Genomic DNA, 14322 nt, shown 5'->3' with positions numbered 1-14322 from the left:
ACACTATAACATTTGGTTAAGCAGCCCAGAAGACATTTGTCATTTGTTTTCTGCTGTCAGAGGCAGCATACAGATAAACAGATAGAAAGTCTTGTTTATAAGGAAAGGGAATATGTATGTGTATGTATAGACACACACACACACACACACACACACACACAAATTTAATCAGCCAACCTGGAATGACAATGTCAATGCACACACAGATAAGCAGTGTAAACATGGAGTACATTGGTGTGCAGGCGGATAATTTATAAGCAGGTGATGACATTTTGTATAGCAGAGTTACAATCAGTTTTTGAACATGCTGAGAAAAAAAAAAAGATATTTTCATTCACTTTTTGGCTGGAATAAAAAAAGAAGAAATTGGACTAAGTCTGCAGTTTGGTAAGTATGAAAACAAGAAAACTATGAAAAGACATCCTCCTGTGGGCTGTGGGCTACATTTCTCATAACAAGTGAATGTTTTTTGACAAAGTGAGAACAATATGACACAGCTCTGCGGAGACTCTTCAGCACTTCGGCTGTCTGGGGAATGTCTCAGATTTTTACAACCTTGACACTTAATTATCTGGAAGAAAATGACTGTTTTATGAGAAACGAGGCAATAATAAACATGTAACTCCTGCTGAGCCACTAGGTGAAAACAAAATCTGCTCTGTAAAGGATGATTGTTGGCTCAAATTCCCAGAGAAGCAGAGATATTGTGTGGTCTGAATAAATGCAGGCAGCTAGATGAATGATGAATTATTAATGGTTCCAGTGGAGAAAATGCATGTTATATCAGCCTGAAATTAAAATAAAGGCCCAAATAAAACAATGAAAAGCCCTTGGAAACACACAACACCACTAAAAGACCAATATGTAACATTTGCCAATAGGGAGCTTATCTTCACTCCTATTTATCAACCTGACTGCAGCAGCAGTCGGCGGAGGTGACCTCCCTTGGTGTTTACTTCCTGTAATGTTGACTGCCGACTGGAGCTGGAGAGGAAATGTACTTTACTTCATCAGAGAGAGAGAGGAGAGGGGAAAAGAAGAGAAAGAACCAGAGTTAGCTTACGGTTAATGCAATAAAGTAATCTGGCTGGTTTGGGCGGATAAATACTTGGGTGGATAACCAGAATAAACACAAATGATCGCTTCACTCGTGGTGAACAAACCGTTGAACTCCACCCCTCCACTGCTGATGGATATGTTACTAACATGACTCAGGCACAATTGTTCCAGATGAGGTAATGTATTAAAGTTTAATTCACATGAAGTTTTGGCCGGCAATTTCCCCATCCAGGGCAACCAAATGCAACATACCGCTACCTTGAGTGACATTGTGGATTTCTCTGGATTTGAACATTGTTGGAAACATTTGGGACAACAAAGGTCTGGTCATTTTTTATATGTGAATGCAGAATACACCTTTATTATACCTTTAACATAAAGCATTGAAAGTGCGACAACAATGAGAATAAAAGCACCTGAGAAAACGATATCACACGGTCCATTTAGCAGCTCTGCAGCTCTCGTCCATATCACACCATCTTCCAGACTGACAATGTGGACAAGAAGTCCTTAAATTGCTAAAAAAGAAACGAGCAAAAAGGAAATCATTTCAACTTCGTGACAACCTCCATCTGCTGGAGAACATCGTGATTGAATGCTTCCGGGAACAGCGACTAAATGGACCTTGGGGCGATTGTGTTCTCAGAAAAAGTCTATATTGGTGCACAGATTGTAAAATGCCTTTTAAACAGAGTGGTGAGAATCATCTTTTCTCCAACTGTAATTACATTCTGATCAGCAGAATCTGAGAGATTTCCCAAATATCATCATGGGAAATTAAAAAGGTGAGCATTTCCTGCCACAGCAGAGGGAACAAAACTCAATTCCCTCCACGGGGCATTAAGTTGGCACAACATCATCCATTGTCATGCGAGACCGCCGCCCTGCCTCCAACCACTTAGCTGCCCCACTATTTATATCTGAAATGACTGCAGCCACTCCCAGGCTGTATCTTCTTCCATCAACTCCATCCCTCTGTCTCGTCCATTAGCAGATCTTTCTCTTTCTTTTCCCTGCTCCCTTTTTCCCTTAATTTAATCTCTCTCTCCCACCCTAATGTCTGTCTGTCTGTCTCTGTCCTCCTTCAACCCTTCCTTCCTCTCCTTACATGAATCATGTTATCAAAGTTGGCAGTGTTTTATTGTTTTCTGAATATTTCATGATGAAAAACAACAACACTGGCTGTGTTTTGCCAACACACTTAAAATAACACCGTAAGTAATAGACTGGTAGAAAGGTTTAGCTAATGATGCTTTTAGCTTTTCAGTGCAGTGCGTGAAAGCTAATTTGGACGGATTACAAGATAAGTCTGTACTTTCACTCGTAAAAATTAATTTGTAATTTAGTCTGCAATGTAGATAACATACTGATCATCATGGAGAAAAAAGGAAAGGGTTTGAGAGAAAAAACAACTAATGTCAAAAGTGCCTCTGTGGTTTCTCTATGGCTCCATCAAACTCCTCTTTTGTATTAAGCTGTCACCAACAGCTGCACATGAATTCTTTAAATACATCCCAGGACATGAGTACAAGACACATTACTTCAAGATAAAACCACATTATCCAGGTACGATAAACAAACAAACAAACAAAAGAACTAGCTGAGAATCAAAAGGTAGTTTCAGTGGTGAATCAATCTCTAGAGCCAATCTGTGATCAGGGATGCTTTTCCATTGCTCTGGAAGATAAATGCCATTAAACTGCAGCATGGAGGTAACTAAGATAGCTGCCAAACTCTGACCTATTGATCGACACCTCATTTGGCCAATCAGGAGCTTCTATGCCCGCCCTGTGGCCTGCAACAGCCAGCGGGTGATCGGGTCAGATGAGGCAACCTGCTTAGACATTGTGAAAGGCTGAAACTGGCAACCTTTTGTTCATTTTAGGGCTACAAATGTTTATTTTTATCAATCTGTTGATTATTTTTTCAATTTTCAAAATGAAAATTGTGACACGGTGTGTCTTGTTCAATCAAGAGCAAAACCCCAAAGATTCAGTTTACAATGATATAAAAAAAAAAAAGACATTGAAATGCTCCATAAATGAATTCATCAGCATTCACAGTTGTTTTAGATTAATTTTCGGTCAATTGACTAATTTCGGAAGACTAATTCCTTCAATACAAGTCAATGTATGTTTTCATAAAGAGGATGTTGGCAGCTATTTCTGGCAGAAGCAGCCCAATGAGCCTGCAGCACCATTAGCTGGTCATTGAAGGAAAAGCTGTTAATCTGTGCTCATTAGAAGGATTTCAACACAATGCTTATTTTCCTCTATTCCATAATTAATGTGGCCCATAGCCCGAAACATAAGCTTAATCTGTAACCAATGGCTGGAGAGTACTCATACTTCTTTTATATAGATAGATAAAAATGAGATCTGACAAGCTGTGAAAGAAACGTGGGATTAAATCAGTGAAAACCACAGTGTCGTTTGAATCACGACTTCTCTGGTTATTCTCTGCGGTGGGAGAGTCATGAGCAGAATACTTGTGTCTGGATCTATATCTGAAGGTCGGGCTTCAGTACTTGTGATTGTGCCCAGATGCATAAAATCAATCCAAACAAAAGATAAAGTAGGTGCCAGTCTGGCATAAATAGACTGATAGATAAACAGAACAGAAGAAGGAACAAAAGCAGCAAGAGGGCACTGGAGGGGAGGGAAACTGATAGTTCCTTCTCTGTGATCTCATAAAGATACAGGGCTTTATGGTTGGTATAATGCTAGTCTTTTTTTAGGTTGCTCCAGAACTTTCTTCCAAAATGATATAACTATTGGATTGCCATGAATATATCCCATCGTTCCCAGAGGATCAATCTTAAATCACAATGGCAATGCCTTAACTTCCATCTAACATCACCAAAATCCAAAATCAGAGACAAGTGCCAACATCTTTACAGAGACCTGTCTCCACCACATCCCGGATCAAGCTGTTGTACTGGACTGGTGGACCGTGTTCTGCAATATTATCCACCATACTGTTGGAGGTGCAAACCAAACACTACAGGAGGTGCCTTTTTGAAGGTGCAAAGAAGATGTGGAGTTTATAGTAACGTCTTCTTTAGGGTAAATATGTCAACATGTCATCCGATTACATTTCTGTGCTCCAGCTAAGGGCTCTAGGATGCTGTTAAAAAAGTTAAACTTTTTTGAATTGAAGGATTGTTCCCACAGAGTGTTTAGCTGCCACAGTGCTCGTCTCTAATGCTCTGCACAGAGCCCAAAGGATACTCTTTAATGGCTCGGAAATGTAAAAAATGCATATCGGGAGCTCCCATCTTCATTTTTCATTAGATGATGGGTTTTGCAGGTCCCTGCGCAACACAAATTCACCAAGGTTATGCACTGGAAACTACAAAAATGAAATAATCTGGAATGATAACCTGAACAACAATGCAATCTCAACGCTGATGACCTCCGACATCATTGGGAGTAAGTCACCAAGCGAGATATCTGTGTAATGTGCAACATTTGCAGTAATGTTATGGGGAAAGACTTTAAAAGTAAATCTAATTTATTTTTATTTTTTCAAAATGAATGTCAGTGTAGCGATATAGTCCACTGTTGATAATGTTAACGTGTATCTGTGTGTGTGTGTAAAAGAATAAGTGCATCTGGTCTTGGTCTTCCTTGCAGAAAAGGTCTCTGACATCACTGAGGCTTACCTGATAAAATAAATGTTAAGTACAATAAACTGAACACATTTTAGTACAGTGCACTGAGACAAAAAAAAACAACATATCACCCTTCACGAGTACTCTGCTTGTATGACAGAAGCGCCTAACCTTCGCTGAAGTTTGATTACAAGCTGCAAGCGCACTGTCACATTCACTTTTCTCCTCTTTGTCTTGGCACTCCAGCATGGGAGTTGTTTCCAGATGTACAAAAGTTGGAACGGCACCGCTCCTCAGCCACCCAATCGATCATCACTTTCTTAGGCTCTGACACCTTCTGGCAAACTAGAATATGACGTGTTCTGAAAAATGACTCTGCTGCACACTGATTATCCACCATTTCCTCAAATAATCATCTGATGGGAAAGAGGAGCAGATTGCTGTCAAGCTAGCTTAACATCTTGCAACTTCAGAATCCATTAGCTCCTTATGCATATAGGGAAATGTGCGTATCTAGTTTACATTTGTTTATTTTCCTCTCTTTGTTTTCTCTCCCTTGTCTTTCCTTCTTCCTCTCCATCCCCCCTCTGCTCTTTCCGTTCTTATCAAACCTATTATAATAAAGTAACTGCAGATACATTAGAAAAAATCGTTATGGATCATTTTAATGCCACTCTGTAATGAATATGGCCAGACTAAATCAAATTAACCTTTCTCAGGCCTGTCAGCTTCCAGATGCTCCGGATAGCTAAGGAAGATTCATGTCTCTGCGAGTGCTCTCGCTCTTTGTCTAACGATGAAGCAGAATCGTGTGTTTTCTGTCATTGTTCTCCACCAAATAAGTGTTTTTCATGTTTCAAGATAACATAAAATTGGCCTAGTATCCTCAAACGTTGCTGTATTAGACTACTAAACCTATCCTCCCCCGTCTCCCTCGTCATCCTCTCCTCTTTCCCCTCTCTCCCCCTCATCATCCCTCGCTCTATGAGTCACTTTCTGCCTTTTTTGTTAAATGGAGAAAATCTGCCTCTCTTTTATCCTCTTTCTCCTCTCTTCTTCATCTCTCTCTGCAACTGCAGGGCCATCACCCCTTTTCCTTTTTCCGCCATTTTTCCCTCTCTCCAGTCCATTTCGTCCCCTTTCGTTTCATTTTCTTACACTTCACATTTCTGATTTTCATCCTTCAATCCTCCCAATTGACTCCTCTTCTCCCTCTCCAGTGTAATTGACTGATCTCAGTCGATCCTGAGAGAGGCCAGATGATTTCAGAAGATGACTTAAAATTTTAGGTAGTTTTAGGTAGTCAAAGTTTTAAAGGGTTTATGCCTTTAGCCGTCTATTCAGTGCAACCACTTAAGAACCGTATAAGAACTGTAAGACATGGCTTAAGCTGATGCTGGAAATGCCAAAATCAGAAACAGGGACAGACGAGAAGAAGTGCTTGGATGTAATCACCATTGACATTCAAAGTATTCTGACAAAATGGTTGTTTGCTTGTTCTTGAAGAGGGCAAATGAATATATATATATATATATATATATATATATATATATATATATATACATACACAGTATATAGCTGAAGTGACTGCTTAAGTAGAAAGTTTTACTGAAAGATCAGATGATTTTAAAAGAAATAAAGCCAGAATGTCACATGTATGAAGTTCAATTGGTGAAATGAGATGCCTATAGTAGGATAATGAACCCAAATTGCCCCATATGAGGAAAAAAAATGGAAGGAGATTTGGACAAAGGAGCTTAATGGATGAAAGCTACAGTAATTCAGTTAAAATCTGCAAATGTATGGGTGTTACAGATGTATTGCTAAAGTTATTAGCGAGATAGTGCCACAAGAATGGAAGAGAAAGGGAGGCCAAAACGACCCAATGCTAACATGCTAGCATGACGGGGTGAGTAGCTGCTAAAAATAGCCATGCTCTTTCTTTACATCTATTATGATAATGTTTGATGTCTTCTTACATGTGAGTGAGATATGAGGTAGCTGGATTTGGTTAGCATTGACATCAATGCCCTCACAATACACAGCCCCTGAGCCAAAGAACGAGTGAGAAACAGCGTGTTGCTCAGCCGCTAACCAAGTAGCAAAAAGCACACTGCCCCTGAGCCATAGAACAGAGCTGCAGAAGCAGCAGCAACAGACTCCTTCAGCAGCTAACGTTAGCACAAAACACACACCTGTCGCGCTGGGTAGGCTTTTGGGACCAAGGTACATTCATGGTGTACATGATTGTGGCATTTTGGAGTTGTTATGCTATGCATTTATTAGTTTAAAAAATATATGAGATCTCATTGGACATAGCAAACTAGCCGCTAACACATCTCCCTGCTGGCCAGTGAGAGCTATGGGGCAGTGGGATATTTTTTGGTTGGATACCTTGAAAATTTAGTTTGTTAGTTTAAGTCTGGCTAGTTTTTACAATCTCACCAACCCCAGGTTGAAGCAGGTTTGTAAAAAATGCACATTTACTCGTGGTCAAAAACAGGCGAATTCATCCAAAAAGGGGTCAAACAGAGGGGCAGAAGTCCAAATATCAGACAGGTTAGGTTAAGGCCTTGTTCGTAAGGTATTTTCTAAATGGGTATTTACTTTCTCCGTCCTCACGACCTTCATTTTACAATACATCTCTGCTCACACAAGAATGCACAAAGTACTCCAAACTCTCAAACAAGCATGCTGTGCCAAAAGTCCTGATAATGCACAGTGAGCTTATTCTATTTAAATGGAAAGGTCCAAAACCATAGAAAAGTTAGTTTGAATGTGAACTTTTAATTAGACATAGCAGCGCTAACCAAATGTCAGTGAACTGTGTGATTATGTCATTGTTTCCAAAATGCTGCATTTTACATATCCACAGAGATGCACCGAAACCTTTCTTTTAAAAATCTGCCCTTTAGGAGGCGTTTTAACAGAATCTCAGTTTTAGTGACTTTAAAAATGCCATTTCTGTGAGAGGGAGCGAAACTAAGAGGAAAATGCTGCAAAATGTCTGTATTTGGTGGGAAAGGCCTCGGTCAATCAAGCAGAGGAAAGTCTTGAAAGGTAAGGTGCAAGTGCCACAGACAATCTAGCAAGCAATGAATGGAAATGGGCTGCGATATTGATGAGGGAAAGTGGGAACAGGTGAGCAGGTAGGCGGGGGAGGTCAGGTAATGGTGAGTGGCAGGTAAGGGGCTACTGCAGGGCAGGAGGGAGCGGCTGGATCTGAAATGAAGAAGAGAGTTACAGGACTATGTGGCAGTAAAAAGCCCCGCCTCACGTCATCATAGGATGCTTGTTTGATATATTCTTCAATTATTTGTACCTACTGTTTAAAACTTTATGTGCATGCCTGCATGGATGGATGCATTGATTGATGGATACTGTCGGATTTTTGGCTTCCAGCACTTGGAATGAATCAGACGACACTTTCAGGCACTTCATTAACTTTGCATAAGCAGCTCTTAGTGTTTAAGGAATTAATCAATGTGCTGGCATCGAGGCAGTTGAACGTGTCCAATGTACCGATTCTGATTCACTCGTCTGTGTGCACAAATACTTTGTTTAAAGAATTCGAAATAACTTTCAAAGAAAGTGTTGAAATAAGACAATTCTTCAAACCCTGGACATAGCTCGTCTGCTCGGCTTGCTGGGCTTTTAGCTCATCATTCTTCTCAAAGTGCTTTTCCATGTGTTTAGTCACAGTAGCTCTTGATGTCATAACGTACTCAGGCTCAAGGTTACCGATCTACCTTTGGCCTGATTGGCTACATATATCTTCCACAACCTGTGCGCACCCTTTCTCTCCTAGGCTAGCTGCAACATGATCTTTGACTGCGAGCTATCCTAAGACGTGCAGCAGGGTGTTTGTTTTAACGTGGTACAGCATCGTGCTATAGTACTTATATTCTAAATTGTAGATCACATTATTTAACTTACATTTCACTTTGTTGCCTCTCTGGAGAAAATGTTCCCACAGCTTAAAATTAACCTTAAAAAACGTTAATAGAAACAGGGCTAGTAACACGTGACGACTAAACATACTGTTTTTGATCGACGACCAAAGATGGTTCATGGTTGTCAACTTACATCTGGGACAGCTCTAAATCTTTGCCCTTACGCTTATTTGAACCCAAACCACCACTTTTACTGCAACCAGGACTTAAGGAAAAATCAGAGGAATTCAGCGTTCATAATGACGACTTGCTTTTATTGTTTTAAGGGATTAACGAACCAAATTCAGCCTTCAGAGCTCAATGAACAACAATGCACCTTAATTCCCTCAGGCAGTAGACTCAGTTTGGAGGATTTTTAATACCTTTCTATTCCTGTGCCATTAAAGCAAACACACACCGGCAAACAGATGACTATAGGCGTTAAAATAGAGCTGAGTGGGCCAGGCATCACTCCAGCGACTTCAGTACTGCATTTAGTCAAGTGCAGAGTAAAATTGCTCTGGGTGGTATAAAACTGCTTTATGACCCTAAATATAGTGTGTGTGTGTGTGTTCAGGTGTGCATGTCTTTATGTGTGCCTTTGCAAGCTGTTTTCATTCAGGCTTGTTTTGGTGGTTGTATGGCTTAAGGGAATACCAGCAGCGGGGGAGCTTATCTCAATTACAGTGGATGCAGTTTTTTGCTTTGATAAGCTATCTGACAAGCCTGTTTATCTGCTGGAACATTATGTCCTCCAAAGAAAACACCTTAAAATGTTGCTCGAAAATACCTACAGCTACAAAACACACATCGACACCGTGAGACGTTATTTTTTATTGGACTTGTTTGGGGAATCTGGGTTGGGAAAAGGAGAAAATAACGATGCAATCACACCTACAATTTTCTTCAGTCCAAACCAAAATGGAAAAGTTAAACTTGATGCATTTTGTTCCAAAAAGCCTCCATGGACCATTCATGAGAAAACCAGGGACAGTGCAGGAAGGTTACATGGACTCGCAAGTAGTTTATCAGACAGAGTTTTGGCAAAGTGTACAATTATTTTGCCGTCAGTTCGTTTAAGAGTGATGACCTGATATACACTGTATCGTGTTCAATATTAGAACATTTTTCTGGCATATTTGAGTAAAATCCTTTACTTTTTGGGGGAGGAGCTACTGGGGGACACATTCGACAGACATGGAGCAACAGTAGCATTTGCGTTTCCGGCCAATTGAAAGTGAAGGTGCAACAACGTCTTTGACAAAATGATGTAAATATGCAACAAAGTCACAGGGAGAGCATGAGTTACTGCCTCAATCAGCCTCTGCACCTGACTCTGATTAGTCGGTCACAGCAGTTCATTAAACGAACCTTCTGACCAACGATAATCTGTTTTCCACAATGTCAGACCGTCTGCCTCCGGTTTTAAAGCCACGTGCTTTCATGACGCAGAAGAATACATTAATATAAATGGACTGAAATAACATTGTGCTAACGATTCATTTCACTTTGGGTTTTGTCTGTCATCTTTTAGATGACTCATTTAGACCAGAGTTCATGATAAAAGTTAAAACGTATATTTTTCTATCTATCAGACTATTTTCAAAGTCTGGGCCTTTGTTTTTGTTAAATAATTCATACCTTTACTTCAGACCTTGAAACCCCATATGGCCATAAACTCTGCTTTAATATATGGGGTCACAGGCCCTAAAAGTTAGAAAACTACTGGTTCAGAACATTGTGTATAAAGTGTTTCAGGGGTTTCAAGAGGCCAACCCACCAATGACCCAAAAGATGCATTATCTCTTTAGTATTATATGAATCATAGAAACGAGAGTGAAGCAGCAAATCCTCACATTTTATAAGATGGACCCATAAATGTTTGGTATTCTGCTTGATACAGACTTGAAATGAAAAGATTGAAAACAGCTGATTGTTGAGCCTCATTGCCAGCTTGTCAAATATCAACACTTTGGGTGTCGTCTGTCTTTGGACCTTTAAGAAGTTTTGAGAAATACACTGATTCACTATCTTGCTAAGAAATAGACAAGAAGATTGATACCACTGTCATGTCTGTCAGTTATAAATATGAAGCTACAGCCCGAAGTTAGCTTAGCTGACAGCTAGCCTAGCATAATCAGAGTTTACATCTTGCATTTTCTATTCCTTTCTTGTCACAACACTGTGCTAATGCTCTGGTTAGGTTTAGGGACAAAAGCCACTTGGTTAGGGTTAGGCAAGAATTATGGGTTGGCTTGAAATACCTGTTTTGGTCGTCATGAACACGGCTGACGAACAGCTGTCCCCAGCTCTCCTGAAAATAACCCGGTTTTATTGCCACAAACATGGCTTGAGTTGGCCTAAATTTCCGTGAAACAATTGCAGTTTTGGTCGCCACAAACACGGCTGGAAATGGTGCGACTTTGCACAAAGAGTATCTGGTTTTCATCGCCATAAAAACATATAGGAAGGTCCACAGGCGTCCTTAAAAATATCCAGTGGTGTGTAATAACGCCTCCACCTTTCCTGATATACCACATTTAGTACACATGTCAACCTTGGACTTGGACTGGTGTTTTCAGTAACATTTGCTGCTAAGACAATATGCTGGCGACTGGGCTGTGCAACCCTAACTGAAAGAGGAGCCTTGTGACTTCTTCACCAACAGCGTCCCATTGTTTGAATTGATAGACTGACTGAACGGTTGCCAACGTGTTCATTTCATAAAAATCAATATTCCTGCCACAGACAGTCCTCCCGGGCTCTGCCATGCGGCTACGCTGAGAGCGGCTCTTGATTAAAATTCCCACCTAATGTTGTATTCTTATGTAAATGTACATATGTGTAATTATTCTCAGACACATTTGTCTCTCGGCTTGTTTACACTATTCTCTCCGTGCCCCCTGCCACGGCTTAAATATCGAGCCTGGACCGCTCTGACATTGAGCGATTGTCCCGTCTTCAGATTTGTCAGGCAGACCGGCTATAAATTCATCACAAGTTTTTGGGCTTCGTGCCGCCTGAGCTTGGCATGCCCTCTGCTTTTGGACTGGAGTGTCTGTGTTTGTTCCAGATAGAGAATTAGAGATCAGAGGGAGGCATTTCTGCACCTGTATCCCCTTCACATTTCATCTCATCTCGCTCACTATCACTCTCCCTCTCCAGCTCTCAGACACACTTGTGATGTTGTCTTTGCATGCACTGAATTGCAGCTGCTCCAGGGGAGATTTTTTCCTTCTTCTCTAAATGTACGTGGAAAAATACACCGAGACAAAACAGAGCATCGCAACCCTGCTGATTTGTATGATCAGAGCGAATGTGGATGTCAAGGAGAGACTGATCTCTGCAAACAAGAGGTGAGGAATCAAAACCTGTCAGTGAAATTCAATCTGTCACCGAGCACGGATCCCGTCCAGAGAAATCTCAATTTAATACTCTGCAGTAATCTGCTGTTCCTTTGTGCCTTTAGTGGCGAATTGATTTAGACCGCACCTTACAGGTCGGGTTGGTAAATTTGAGCATGCTGTGTGTAGTTTACTGACTGTCACATGGTTGCCAAATAACTTACAGCAGATTTTGAATATTGAAGACTAACATGATTTGGAAAAACATGAATCTACATAGTAATCTACGTCACCTACACACAATCACAAATATGCACAAAACCGCATTTTGTCAATCACCGCAACTACAGAAAACCCCCTGCAAATCAAGAAAAAGTGAGACAAACAAATACAGAAATGCTGCACATGCACAGAAGAAATGAGACACTAAAAAGTGATGAACACAGCTGGGGCCCACTTCAGTTAGTCATTCAACACGCCCTCGTTGACTTCCCCTCAGCAGTTGCCCTTGAGGAATCCCCGTCGGCATCATAAGTGTCGTTCCATGTGTCTAAAGGACTGAGGTGATCTTGGTGAGATTGACCCTCAGACGGCTGAAGGAGTGAGCCATCCACAATGGTCACCCCAGAGATGTGTATCACCCATAATGCATTGCAGTTTCTTGTTGTTTCAGGTATAGTGTCAACACGTTTCAGCTATGATGTTGCGCCACATTTGGCTCAAATCTGACAATAAAATACAAAAGAAGAAGGAGCAAGCCGGGGAATGCTAGTTTACAGCCGGGGAAAGGTAACGCCCAGCCGGGGCAGCTGCTAATCCAGTTGGTTGCTAGCCAATGCATGCTAGTTACCAGCCAAGGAAAGCTAATGTCCAACAGAGCCAGTAGCTAATCCAGTTGTTTGTTACCAGCCAAGGAAAGCTAATGTCCAAACTATCAAGTAGCTAATCCAGTTGGTTGCTAGTTGAGGCATGCTAGTTACCAGTAAAAGAAAGCCAAAGTCCAGACGAGCCAGAACCTAATCCAGTGGGCTGCTAGCCGAAGCATGCTAACTACCAGCCAAGGAAAGCTCATGTCCAGACCAGCCAGTAGCTAATCGAGATTCTTTGTCTTTTTTAAGTATTTTTTCCAAACAGATGGGAACGTCTCAGCATCTCAAGAGGAAAGCTAAACAAATTTAAACTTTTTATACTCCTAATGCAGACTGCCTTTGCAGAGACGACCATTCCAGCGTCAGCTTGTCTGTCGGACCTGCCACGTAATGAATATGCAATGTACAATTATCTTTGTGTAAATAAAAGAGCAAATTAGGATTTTGGGGAACCGTCTGTCTCAAAGTTTGTTTGGCTGAGCGTTATTTGAGTTTGTGATTTGTTGTTCTGTCACATAATTTACACAACTGGAAGTTTTATTTGTCGTATGTATTAGTTGTTTCATGCATAACAAAATAATTCATATTAATGTTGCATAGAAAGATAATCGCCAACACAAAATGTAGGATTTTCAGCGTTTTCCAGCTGTGACACACAACTGCTCCATATAAATAAACATCCAGATCTGTCCTCGTCAAACATTTGCTGATGGTGGGATTCTGGATTAGATTCATGTGGCATTTCTTTAGTCCCCATCGAGTCGTGAGGTTTGAAATATCCCCTGACAAAGTTATATTTACCAGGTGTGAGCTGGTAAGAGGCAAATAAGTGATGCTTGTTTTTTTCTTGTCAGCAAATAACGACAAAGTAAATGAAGCCACATCAATATTTTTACTGTTCATCCATTACCACCACACCTTCATCTTCCTTCTCCTTCCTCCTCTACAACTCAGCTGTACTACTACTGTGTTGTGTCAGACGTCAGACCATTAACAATGCTGTTTGGTCTCAGACACTGCTGTAGGGCTCCCTCTGGGACTTTTTGAGCCTTTCATACACACTGTGCGATGCTGCACATCTTGCTTGAGGGTTCAAAGTCAAAGCTTTTTTGTTCCACGGAGACATCTTCTCAATTTTAAGCTGACGCATAAAATGTCTGCAGTATTTTCCACAAGTAGGCACAAAACAATTGTATTTGGCTGCACATCAAATATTTGACTTTGTCTCTGAGACGTTCTGTGTACGTCTATCGCTGATCAATGACATTGTGCTGTCGGATATGATTATGCTGCTGGATCACGCTCGAAGACGATATTTTGAGTGAAAGAAGCCGAGGCAACAAAAGCACTTTGATTAATGTGAGAGAAAGATGAGTGGCTTCGTTAAATATTAATCAAAAACACGTCTCAATTCACTGCAAACTTTTTCTCCGTTAAACCAAGATATTTTTACTTCTCTGGAATGTTTTTTAAGACCATGACTGCAGGGAAATCACTGAATTGTT

At 40.8% G+C, this 14322-nt stretch overlaps 1 long non-coding RNA gene across 5 annotated transcripts in view; it reads right to left on the bottom strand.

The window, feature by feature from the left end:
- The window catches only part of LOC141003181 (uncharacterized), a 102501-nt gene that overhangs the window by 50973 nt on the left and 37206 nt on the right, over positions 1-14322 (bottom strand). For 2 of the 5 annotated variants that reach the window (XR_012179685.1, XR_012179683.1), the window contains exon 4: positions 1482-1577. The exons of 1 other annotated variant lie outside the window; for it this stretch is intronic. This is a non-coding gene — a long non-coding RNA (uncharacterized lncRNA). Of the gene's footprint in view, positions 1-929; positions 1006-1481; positions 1578-7534; positions 7895-14322 lie in introns of those variants that run through there. 2 more of the 5 variants (XR_012179686.1, XR_012179687.1) reach the window with 2 other exon arrangements.

The sequence above is a fragment of the Pagrus major genome, chromosome 10, assembly GCF_040436345.1.
Source record: "Pagrus major chromosome 10, Pma_NU_1.0".
Taxonomy (NCBI): domain Eukaryota; kingdom Metazoa; phylum Chordata; class Actinopteri; order Spariformes; family Sparidae; genus Pagrus; species Pagrus major.
The sequence above is the reverse complement of the archived record's forward strand: the minus strand, read 5'-3'. Positions and strand labels throughout refer to the sequence as shown.